Consider the following 12114-nt stretch of genomic DNA (forward strand, 5'->3'; position numbering starts at 1 on the left):
TCACTGCAGCTTCTTTAGGCCCGGGAGTCTCTAGGGCCTGGTTTTCTCTCGTGGGGGTCGGGGTGTGTGTGTGACCTTCATGAAACCACCATCCCCCTATTCAGAGTTTCCAAAACCCACCTGTCCAGCATCTCCTCTCTCCCAGTCTCTTAGATTCCTTTTCATTCCCTTAAGCGATATTGGTAAAGTGCTTTGGAATCTGTCACTAAGACCACAGGCACCTAAAACTGGATAGTGTCTCCGTTTCCTCTTCTGTAAAAGGGGATAATGATAGTCTCCACCTTACAGGGTTTTTGTGAAGATTGGATGAGATCATGCCTTATGAAGTAGTTAGCTTTGCTGAAGCACATAGTAGGTGTTTCATAAATTTTAGCTTTCCTTATGATTTTTTAAAAAGATTTTATTTATTTGACAGAGAGAGACACACAGCGAGAGCGGGAACACAAGCAAGGTAAATGGGAGAGGGAGAACCAGGCTTCCCGCTGAGCAGGAAGCTGATGGGGGGGGGGCTCGATCCTAGGACTCTGGGATCACAATCTGAGCTGAAGGCAGATGCTTAACAGACTGAGCCACCCAGGTGCCCCACTTTCATTATGATTTATGGAGGACACTGTGTTTACCAGCCCTGTACCCAGTGTGGGGGAGAAAGCCACAAGATCAGCCAAAATAGACAAGGAGAAAACCCTCAGGAACCTAGCAAAGTACAGTCCCACGCAGCACGTGAACAGAGGGCGCTGGGCTTTGAGAGGAGTTCCTGGAGCTGAGCTGGGAAAAAGGGGGCTTGAGAGAACTTGATTGCTGTGCTTAACAGAGTGAGGAGGAATTTGGAGTTTATAGGAAGTAAGATGAGAGGAGGTGGGGAGCGATGGTGGGTGTTGCCCCACGTGGGAGGGCAACAGGTGGAAGGAACTTCTCTGAAATAGGGTGGCCAAAGTTGTTGATTTTTATGTTGTTCATTTCTTCATCTCTTTGTGGGCTAAACACACGAAGGCCTCATGAGAGTAGGTTTTCCTCTGTGTGTGTGTAAATTATGGAAAGGGGATGCTCCTTACATCTGGATAGCACACATGAGTGTGTTAGTTGTCTATTGCTGCATAGGAGGAACTCTGAAAAGCATAGTGGCTCAAAGCAGCAATTTCTTGGAGCAGGAATTCAGGAGTGTCTCTGTTGATCAAGGTCTGTTACGAGGTTGCAGCCAGATGGTGGCTGGGCTTGGCTCGTCTAGAAGGCTTCTTCACTCATGTGTCTGATGTCTGGACTAGGAAGCCTCCAACAGCTGGAGCTGGAACAGCTGGGATTTCTTGGGATGCTCTCTCCTTTATCTGTTTGTGGGCTTTCCATAGGGTCTCTCCAGCATGGCAGCGTCAAGGTAGCTGAACTTCCAACACAGCAGCTCAAAGAGAGAGGGAAACACCAGACCGCAGCAGAATTGCTTCTGAGGACTGAAGTCACACAGCATCAATGTTACCACATTCTTTTGGTCCAGGCCGTTTCAAGGGGTTGCCCAGTTTCAAGGGGAGGCAACAGAGACTCTACCTCCTGATGAACCAGTATCAACATAAAAACATTTCGGGGCACCTGGGTGGCTGAGTCGGTTAGGTGTCTAGGCATCTACCTTCGACTCAGGTCATGATCCCAGGGTCCTGGGATGGAGTCCCACATCACATCCAGCTCCCTGCTCAGTGGGGTGGCTGCTTCTCCTTCTCTCTCTGCCTGCCACTCCCCCTGCTTGTGCGCTCGAGCTCTCTCTCTCTCTCTCCCTGGGTCTCCTGCACACACGCACACTCTCTCTATCAAATAAAATATTTTTTTTTAAAATGTAAAAACATCTGAAGAGGAGTGTGGAGTATATGTGTGTGGGGGAGTGGGATAGAACATATACCGGTGCAGCCACCATTGGATAATGTAACCTATGACACTTGGGCTTAGAACCTGAACCATTTCAGTGGAAAGTGAAACTCAAAGTAGGGGCTGATCAAGAGAAATTGTAGGGAGGGCTTTGGACCCACAAATCATGGACTAGAGGTTGGGCCAGTCATATATAGCTCTTAAGGGGCAGGGAGAACCTGAATAAATGGAAAGTTATATACCCACATTCCTGGATAGGAAGACTCAATGTTGCAAAGATGTCAGATTAACCTAGGGGCACCTGGCTGGCTCAGTTGGTGGAGCACGCAACTTTTGATCTTGGGGTTGTGAGTTCAAGCCCCATGTTGGGTAGATATTCCAGGAGAAAAACGACATGAAATAATCAAGAAAATTTGAAAAAGCAAAAGAGAAATGTCTTTCCCCACCACAGATCAAAGCATACTATAAGGGAGTGATCCAAATAGTGTTTTATCAGCCCAAGAATAGATTTTTTTCTTAAAAAAAAAAAAAAAAAGAGGAAGACCACACACACACACACACACACACACACACACACACACACACACACATTTATCATGTTTTATTTATGAGAAAGGTGTATATATTTAGTTTATGATAAAGGTTAAATTTGAAGTCATTGAGGAGGGGAACCTAGGTGGCTCAGTCAGTTAAGCCTATGACTCTTTTCTTTTCTTTTAGATTTTATTTATTGATTTGACACAGAGAGAGAGATCACAAGTAGGCAGAGAGGCAGGCAGAGAGAGAGGAGGGGAAGCAGGCTCCCTGCTGAGCAGAGAGCCCGATGTGGGGCTGGATCCCAGGACCCTGAGATCATGACCTGAGCCACAGGCAGAGGCTTAACCCACTGAGCCACCCAGGAGCCCCAAGCCTATGACTTGTGATCTCAGCTCAGGTCTTGATCTCAGGATTGTGAGTTTAAGCCCCATTTTGGGCTCTACACTGGGCATGGAACTTACTTAAAAAAATAAATAAATAAATAAATAAATAAATAAATAAATAAATGTCACTGAGGAAAGAGTAGCCCAGTCAGTACATGTTAACGCAACTGGATACATAGTCAGAAAAAAATTCAACTTATGGGACACCTGGGTGTCTCAGTCAGTGAAGTAAGCATCTGCCTTTGGCTCAGGTCATGATCCCAGAGTCCTGGGATCAAGCCCCAGGTCAGGCTCCCTCTCAGCAGGGAGTCTGCTTCTCTCTCTCCCTCTCCTTGTACTCATGCTCTCTCTCTCTCAAATAAATAAATAAAAGATTTTTTAAAATTTCAAGTTAAGGGTGCCTGGGTGGCTCAGTGGGTTAAAGCCTCTGCCTTCAGCTCAGGTCATGATCCCGGGGTCCTGGGATCGAGTCCCGCATCGGGCTCTCTGCTCAGCAGGGATCCTGCTTCTCCATCTCTCTCTGCCTGCCTCTCTGCCTACTTGTGATCTCCGTCTGTCAAATAAATAAATAAAATCTTTAAAAAAAATTTCAAGTTAAATTTCTATGTTAGTATACAAAAATATATTCCTGGATAGATTAATTAGGGATCTAAATATAATGATAACAAACTATTAAAACCTGGAGGAAAGTGTTTTTTTTTAAATTTTGTAGTAAAATAAATCAATAAAAACAAACTTGTGGTAGGGAAAACTTTCCTGAGCAATACACAAAACCATGAAAGGATGCTCAAGTTTGACTCCATAACCTTTAAACATGTCTTTATAATAAATATGTATGGGGAAAATTAAAAGACAGAAAAGAAATATTTATAATATATATTACCAGACAAAGAATTAATATGGATGGCTTACAAAGAAGTCTTACAACAGGGCAAGCTCTAGCAAACATTTATTTTTTTTAAAGATTTTATTTATTTATTTGAGCTAGAGCGAGACAGAGAGAGAGAGAGAGAGAGCACAAGCAGGGTGGAGGGGCAGAGGGAGAGGGAGAAGAAGGCTCTGGGCTAAGTGAGGAGCCCGATGCAGGGCTCGATCCCAAAACCCCGAGATCATGACCTGAGGTGAAGGCAGACACTTAACTGACTGAGCCACCCAGGCATACCTTTAGCAAACATTTAATGGAATATCTAATTTGAATCTCCTACAAGCTTTTAGAGAATGAAAGAATACAACACTCAAACTCATTTTGTGGGGCTAATATAACTTTGATTTTCAAACCAGTAATGGGAAGTATGAAAAAGGATATTAGTGGCCAATCTGTCTTATGAACACAGATGGAAAAGTCATGTAAAGTATTAGAAGACTGAATATAGCAATCTATTGAAAGATACATTATGACCAAGTTGGTTTCATAGCAGGAAAGTAAGGATGCTGTAAAGTTAGAAAATCTAGGGGGGCCTGGCTGGCTCAGTTGGTGGAGAGTGCGACTCTCAGTTTCGAGGTTGTGGGTCACTTTTCCTCACTCACTAATGATTCGGGCACTTGGGTCACACCTTCCCCTCCTCTCAGAGTCCTGCCATTTGGGGTCCTTCATTATTTTTTCAAATGACTCCAACACCTTGGATTCCCAGTGCCTTAACCACCTCCTTCTTTTCTTTCTTTCCCTCTCTTCTTCTCTTTCTTTCTTTCTTGAGAGGGAGAGAGAGAGAGAGAGAGACAGCGGGGGTAGAGGCAAAGGGGGAGAGAGAGAGAGAGAGAATCCCAAGCAGGCTCCACGCCCAGCCCGGAGACCAACATGAGGCTCAGTTCACAACACTGAGATCATGACCTGAGCCCAAACCAAGAGTCGGGCACTGAGCTGACTGAGCCACCCAGGGGCCCCTAACCACCTCTTTTCTAGTGATTGTCTCCTCTACTCCATGTCAGCCATATTCTCAAGGCCATCCCTGGGGCTTTGGTCTCATTTAGAAGTGCCTTATCTCTGAGATATTAAAATCAATCAATGCTGGGATCCCTGAGTTGCAGTGTAAGAAGTGTGACCATCCTGCCGGGGAGACTACATGGAGAGAGAAGCCCAGCTGATTCCAGCCTTCCAGCTGTCCACACCAAACCACCAGGCATTTTGAACCTTCCGGACCCGACTGATCACCTGTTAAGTGCCCCTGAGGGCCTGAGCAAACACCGCAGGGGACAGAAGAATTGCCCATTTAAGCCCTAATTCCTAATGCAAAAAATTGTGAGGTTTTCTTTTTAAAGATGTTAAAACCTTTTTTATTTTGAAGAATTATAAACTCACAGGGAACCTCAACAATAGTACAGAAAGGTCGCATGTTCCCTGTACCCAGTTTCTCTCAATCATAGCGTCTTACATAACTATAGAGCAATAACCGAATCAGGAGGTAACAGCACGATCCCCACGCATCGTGATTTCCAGCAAACATGTACTGCATGAGTTCAGAGAGTAGTTCTGTAGTTTTGTTATATATTATAAATATACAATTTCTAAGTGATTGTGAGTGGTGCTGTATTTTTTTTATTAGCATGTAATGTATTGTTTGCCTGAGGACTACAGGTCTGTGAATCATCAGTCTTACACAATTCACGGCACTCGCCATAGCACATACCCTCCCCAATGTCCATAACCCAGCCACCCCATCCCTCCCGCTCCACCCCCCAGCAACCCTCAGTTTGTTTCCCGAGATTAAGTCTCTTATGGTTTGTCTCCCTCCCAATCCCATCTTGTTACATATTTTCCCTCCCTACCCCCTATGATCCCCAGCCCTGCTTCTTAAATTCCTCATATCAGAGAGAGCATATGAAAATTGTCTTTCTCTGATTGAACTTATTTCACTTAACATAATACCCTCTAGTTCATCCATGTCCTTGCAAATGGCAAGACTTGGGTTTTTTTGATGGCTGCATAGTATTTCATTGTGTGTGTATATATATATATGTATATATATATATATATACACACCACCTCTTCTTTATCCATTCATCCGTTGCTGGACATCTAGGCTCTTTCCATAGTTTGGCTATAGTGGATATTGCTGCTATGAACGTTTAGGTGCACGTGCCCCTTCAGATCACTATGTTAGTATCTTTTTTTTTTTTTTTAAGATTTTTATTTATTTATTTGACACAGAGAAAGAGAGATCACAAGTAGGCAGAGAGGCAGGCAGAGAAAGAGGGGGAAGCAGGCTCCCAGCTGAGCAGAGAGCCCAATGCGGGGCTCAATCCCAGGACCCTGAGATCATGACCTGAGCTGAAGGCAGAGGCTTCAACCCACTGAGCCACCCAGGTGACCCCCCCCCCCCTTTTTTCATTTTTTTCTTCATGCTAAAAAAACAAATGAAGTGCGATTGCTGGTCACAGGGTAGCTCTATTTTCAACTTTTTGAGGAACCTCCATACTGTTTTCCAGAGTGGTTGCACCAGCTTGCATTCCCACCAGCAGTATAGGTGGGTTCCCCTTTCTCCACATCCTCGCCAACATCTGTCATTTCCTGACTTGTTAATTTTAGCCATTTTGACTGGTGTGAGGTGGTATCTCATTGTGGTTTTGATTTGTATTTCCCTGATGCCGAGTGATGTGGAGCACTTTTTCATATGTCTGTTGGCCATCTGGATGTCTTCTTTGCAGAAATGTCTGTTCACGCAAAAGATTAGTTCCTAATTTCCTTGATTTTCCCTATTGTCTTCTGTTTTCAATTTTATGTCTCTTGTTATCTTTGTTAATTACTTCATTGTTCTTGCTTTGAATTTTGCTCTTCTTCTAGGTTGTATGGTGGGAGCTTTTTAATAGACTCTTAACCATACTTTTCCTGGTTATTTTTAAGTCCTTGGCTGCTAATCCCAATATCTGGGGGTTGTCTATGGCTCTGTTTCTATTGACGTAGTTTTGTATTTGACCTCACATTTTCCTGGTTTTTTGTTTGCTCATTTAGCAAGTCTCTTAGTTTTTATTGTATATTGGGCACAAATGATGTGTTGAAGAAACTCTGAATTGTGTTATAGTCCTCTGGAGAGTGTCCAATGTTTTTTCAGCCAACAGTCAATTTACTGGTGGATTATCTTGAACTTGTGTATGCTGAATTTTACTCATTTTTAGGGCAATTCTACTTTTGGCTTTGCTCCTAATCCTTGGGTGTATCTTTTAGTTACATGATATAGAATTTTCTCCTAAGGTATCACCCTTCTGGGACTTTAACAGAATGCCCTGGGTGTTTACCAAGCACTTCTACATTGGCATAATTTAAGCTCCAAACTGTCTTCCTTGCATTAGGCAGTAGCTGAAATCTTGGCTCAGTTCCTTGATCCTTCCAATCACTGATTTCCACATGGGTTATTTGGAATCTTGTCTGTGCATGTGCCGCTCAGAGGTTAGCCATGAATTCAAAGGGAGTTAGCTGATGGACAGATTTTTGGCCATCTCTCCTTGTGGCTTTTTTGTATCTGGGGTTTTTCCCTTGATCTTTTATCCACTGTGGCAGCCCTGAACTCTGTTTTCTGATTCATCAAACCCATAGAATCCTTGCTTTTTACTTGATTTTTAGCTTGTCTGTTCTGTAAAGACTAAGGGATCCCCTTGGCAGAAAATCCATATAAATGGGGACCATATCTAATGTGGTTCTCTTCTTTTAAATGCTTAATCCTCCTCTAGTTCATGGTTCCTTTTGGTCACTTTACAGTTTTTTGTTACATATTTTGACAATTTACTGCACCATGACCAGAACTGGAATTCAGCCCTGTTTAACAGTTAAACAACTATTTAGTGAACATCTGCTTTGTACAAGGTATGTATACTTTTGAGTAATATAGACACAGTTTCTGCCTTGACAGCACTCACACTGGGAGACAAGGGCTCAAGTAAGAAAGAAGTGTGCTGAGGGCTCTATTTGGGGAAATCTGGAGGACTGTGGGGACCTAGAATATATTGATACCAACTCTCTACTAAGCATTTTGCTAGGGATCCTGTTTGCAGCCCCTTCTCAGAGATCCTTAGTGAAACTCAAAACCTCCTTGAGCTTTTCTTTCATTTTTCTCTCTTTCCTTTCTCTCTTTCTCTCTCATTTCTTTCTTTCCTTCCTTCCTCATTCCCTGTCTTTTTTTCTGTCTGTCCCTAGGCACTGTCTTGTAGTCCAAAGTTGTGATCATCCTTAGCTAGTCCTTAAAGACTCCACCTCCAGAAAGCCTTTTCAGACTATACAAACTTTACAGCCCAGAGAACGGGATTGAAATTCATTTTTAAAATGTTTTATTCCACTAATATTTCCCAAGGACCTGCTATGTATCAGACCTATAGTGTGAGGAAATGATTAAATAATCGACATAATCATAAAAAAGGGTAGCTAGGAGCTACTAATTATTGCAAAGATTTTATTTATTCATTTATTTTTAAGTAAGCTCTACGCTCAATGTGGGACTTGAACTTGCAACTCCGAGATCAAAAGTCCCATGCTCCACAGACTGAGACAGCCAGGTGCCCCTCGGAACTACTAATTACTGCTAATAAAATGTATCATCTGCATAGTTATATGATTATAATTATTTTATATTTATAATCATACTTATTGAGCACCTGTTACAGGACATTGTACTAGTCCATTCTGTGGGGGTTTTTTTTTTTTAAGATTTTATTTATTTATTTGACAGAGATCACAAGTAGGCAGAGAGGCAGGCAGAGAGAGAGGAGGAAGCAGGCTCCCCGCTGAGCAGAAAGCCGGATGTGGGGCTCGAACCCAGGACCTGGGATCATGACCTGAGCCGAAGGCAGCGGCTCAACCCACTGAGCCACCCAGGCGCCCCAGTTCTGTGGGTTTTGTTGCTAAGCCCTCACAACACTCAGTGAAGTAGGTCTCGTGACTATCCCCATTTTATGTAAAGTCTAAGGCTTAGAGGAACAAATGGTTTTCCCAAGGGCATCCAGTTGTATTTCCACCATTTCTAGCTCATGGTAAGTTCCAATTATATGCTTTTCCTCCCTCCCCGCACTTCCCCGCAATGATCACAGCAATTTGGGCTCTGCGCAAAAACGGATGACAGAGACGGGAGTGGGGCTGAAATCCAGTCCCAGCCAAAGCTTGCTACAAGCTTTTATTTTGCTGGTCCTCGATTGATTTGCTGGTCTTCAATTGGGCCACTCCAGTGTACGACCCTCAGACCTCTAATCTCTAACCTTCGGATTTCCTGCTCTTTTCTCCCCAGCTCTGATTGGGAGGAGGGGTGGAAAGTACGAAGAAAAGGCCTGGCTCCCTTATCCACCGCCCCGCCCCCCCCCCCCTTTACCATCCCCCCTCGCCCCGACCGTGGTTCCTGTTCTTCAGGTAGTCCAACTCCTGGCCAGCAGGAAATCAGGCTACCTGATACTCTGGCGCCACCTAGTGGTTCTCTGCTGCAGCACACAGTGCCGACAACTTGACAAGTTGGAAAAAAGCCTCTTTCTCAGGGAGAAAAATTCGCGGGGACATGAAATGGGGAGAGAAGAAAATAAAACACGGTGGAAACTCAAGGAGGGAGCGATCATAGCTTTGGGGGAATTAGAGCTTAGAGTTTGTATTCGGCTAGACTGGGGTCCTGATTCGACTGCATACGAATTGTGTGACCTTGGGCTAGTCCCTTCACTTCTTTGAGTCCTCCGTTTCCTCACTGGCAAGATGGGGGAAAACACCAATGCCTCTTGATGTCCGGGAAACGCTTAGCACAGTGCCAAGCAAGCTTTGGATATTTACTTTAGGCAGAAGGAACTTTGTAAACAAAGGCAGGGTACAGGGCTAGTGTTTAGAACACAGGGTGGGTGACTTGATCCCCCTTCCCTGCTAGAATCCTTTCCTGGAAGGGAACCAGGTGCCCATTCTAGGCTGAGCTCCAGTCCTAGGTAGGTTTGCTCACTCTGGACTCCAGCTGCTGTCATATGCCTGGGCAGAAAGTGCCAACCTCTGTATTCCCTTCTTGCACTGGAGCAGAGCTCCTCCAAACTCCTCTAAGCTGCCCAACCCTGCTCCTGGTTCCACCTGACCCCCTATTTGTTCCATCTGATTCTCTCCCAGTGCTGGTGCAACACTGACAGACTGTGGTGCTGGCTCCCATGAGCTATTTTCTCCTGGTTTTCCTCCTACCTCTCTGGCTGTTCCTTCTGATGTTCCTTTGTGGGTTTCCTTTCTCTGTACACCCTCACTTACCACTCCGAAGCATCCTGTCCTGTCCTTCTCTTATTCCCCATGTTCTTCCTGGGCCATCTTACCCCCTCCTCTGACTTTTACTATCACTTCTGTGTCTTCTGCAGAGCCTCAGACCCGCTTATCCAACAGCCTCTTGGATGTACCATAGGCAGTTGATAGGTTCAAAATGAAATTATCTGTTGGCTCCCAGACCCATTCTTCTTCCTGTCTGGCCTACACAGCCAATGGTTTCTCTGCCCTATTGCTTACGTCAAAAATATGGGTGTCAGCCTTGACTCTACCCTCTTTCCTCCCCCGGCTTTATCACCGTGCTCCACTCACTATACTCATGTATGTTTATCTAATTCTTCCACTTCTCTCTCCCCCTGCCTCTGCCTCAGCCTGGACACCATCCTCTTTTGCTCATTGAAGCTGCCTCTGAATTTGACTGTAGGCTTCTTTGCTTCTTGTGTTCCCTTCTGGAAACTCTAGGAGAGAGTCCATTTCCTAACACTGTTATCTTTTAGAGGCCTCCCACATTCCTTGATTTATGACTCCCTTTCTCTATCTTTAAAGGCAAAAAAGTTACACCTCTCTTATCATTCTCCCCTGGTTGGAGCTCCCTCTACTTTTCTGCTTTCTTCTTCCACTTTTAAGGACTCTTGTGTTTGCATTGGACCCACTCATTTAATCTAGTGTAATCTCTCCCTCACAGGATCCTTAACTTAATTATATCTACAAAGACCCTCTTGCCGTGTAATCTAACAAATTCACGGTTCTGGGGATTAAGGTGTGGACATCCTTGGAGGGCTCCTATTCTCCTACCACAGTCTTCTCTCTGACCCCCAAATATTCATGTCTCTCCTGCATGCAAAATACACTTACCTCGTTCCAAAGAGTTCCCAAAATTGTCTCAAAGTCTCAGCCCATTAAAGCATCAACTCAAAGTCCAAAACCAACCTCATCAGCTCTCTTTCCCGGGTCTCATCATCAATATCATCTCTATTAGCTATACAGTGAGACTCAGTGTGGTCTATGCTGAGGTAGAGCTCCTCTCTCTATGTGGACCCAAGAAACTAGAAACAACTTCTCTCTCCCAGAATAGAATGTCAGGACCTGCATATGGTCAGAGTCAGAGACATTCCTGTGCCAACGGAGAGCAAATGGAAGAAACAAAGGAGTCCTGGGTCTCACGTAATTTCAAAATTAGGATGGTCAAGCTCCGTTAGGCTTCAAGTCCTAAGATAATTCTCTGTAGTTTAAGGCTCAGCTCTCGGAGTCATTTTTTTTTCTTTCTTATGAAAGACAGCACCCGCTTTCAGCTGGACTGTTTTATCAACCTGTCTCCGGCCTGCAGAATTTTGGAAGTCCTGCTGCCTTCTTTGATTTCAGACTCTCTCCATCCCTTTCAGTCCAGGTGCCCCCAGTTTCACCCAGTGTAAAAGTCTCAAGAACCCTGTGGGTCTCTCATGTGTGTCTCAGGGAATCGCTCCCTCACACCAGAGGCTCCTTCACAAGATGCTCTCTGGATGATTCCATTTCTGCTTTTGGCTTCCATTGAGACAGCTGATGTGATCTATGAGTCACACGCTAAAGCTCTTCAAAAAGCCTTTTTACGCGACCACCTACTTGGACCTTCACATCTTTCAGAGATGCTAACAAAAGGTGGCCCGGGCACACCCTCAGCTTTTTCTCTAGAATACCCTTTTCCTGACAGTGACTCTCTTCCTATTAATATAATTTGTGATCTAGATAGGCTGCGAATTCCCCCACAGCACCAAGCCCCGGTTTGTTTTTGTCTGATGGTTCTTTTCTCAGTGTACCTCTGTACCCTCCCACTTACTGCCAGCCTCAAGAAGCCAGGCCACACTCTTAAAGGCTTTGTTTGGAATCTTCTCAGCAAAATACCCAAGTTCGTTGTCCATAAGTTCTGCTTTCCACATGACAGCAGACATGCGATTTGAGGCTTCTTGCTACCGTGAAATGGATTTCCAATAACATGTTCCTCATTTCTTTCTTAGCTCTTATGGGCAGCACCTTAACATCCTTTAACATCCATAGTTCTTTCAAACTGGGATAAAATCAAAATGTGAGCAGGCCTGCCTTCCTTTCTGAAGACTCTAGGGGGAGTCTATTTCCTTTCTCTTTCTACCGTCTAAAGTCTTCCCACATCCCTTGGCTTGTGGC

This window comes from Enhydra lutris, unplaced genomic scaffold (genome assembly GCF_002288905.1).
Source record: "Enhydra lutris kenyoni isolate GAN:26980312 unplaced genomic scaffold, ASM228890v2 scaffoldscaffold9, whole genome shotgun sequence".
Lineage (NCBI taxonomy): Eukaryota > Metazoa > Chordata > Mammalia > Carnivora > Mustelidae > Enhydra > Enhydra lutris.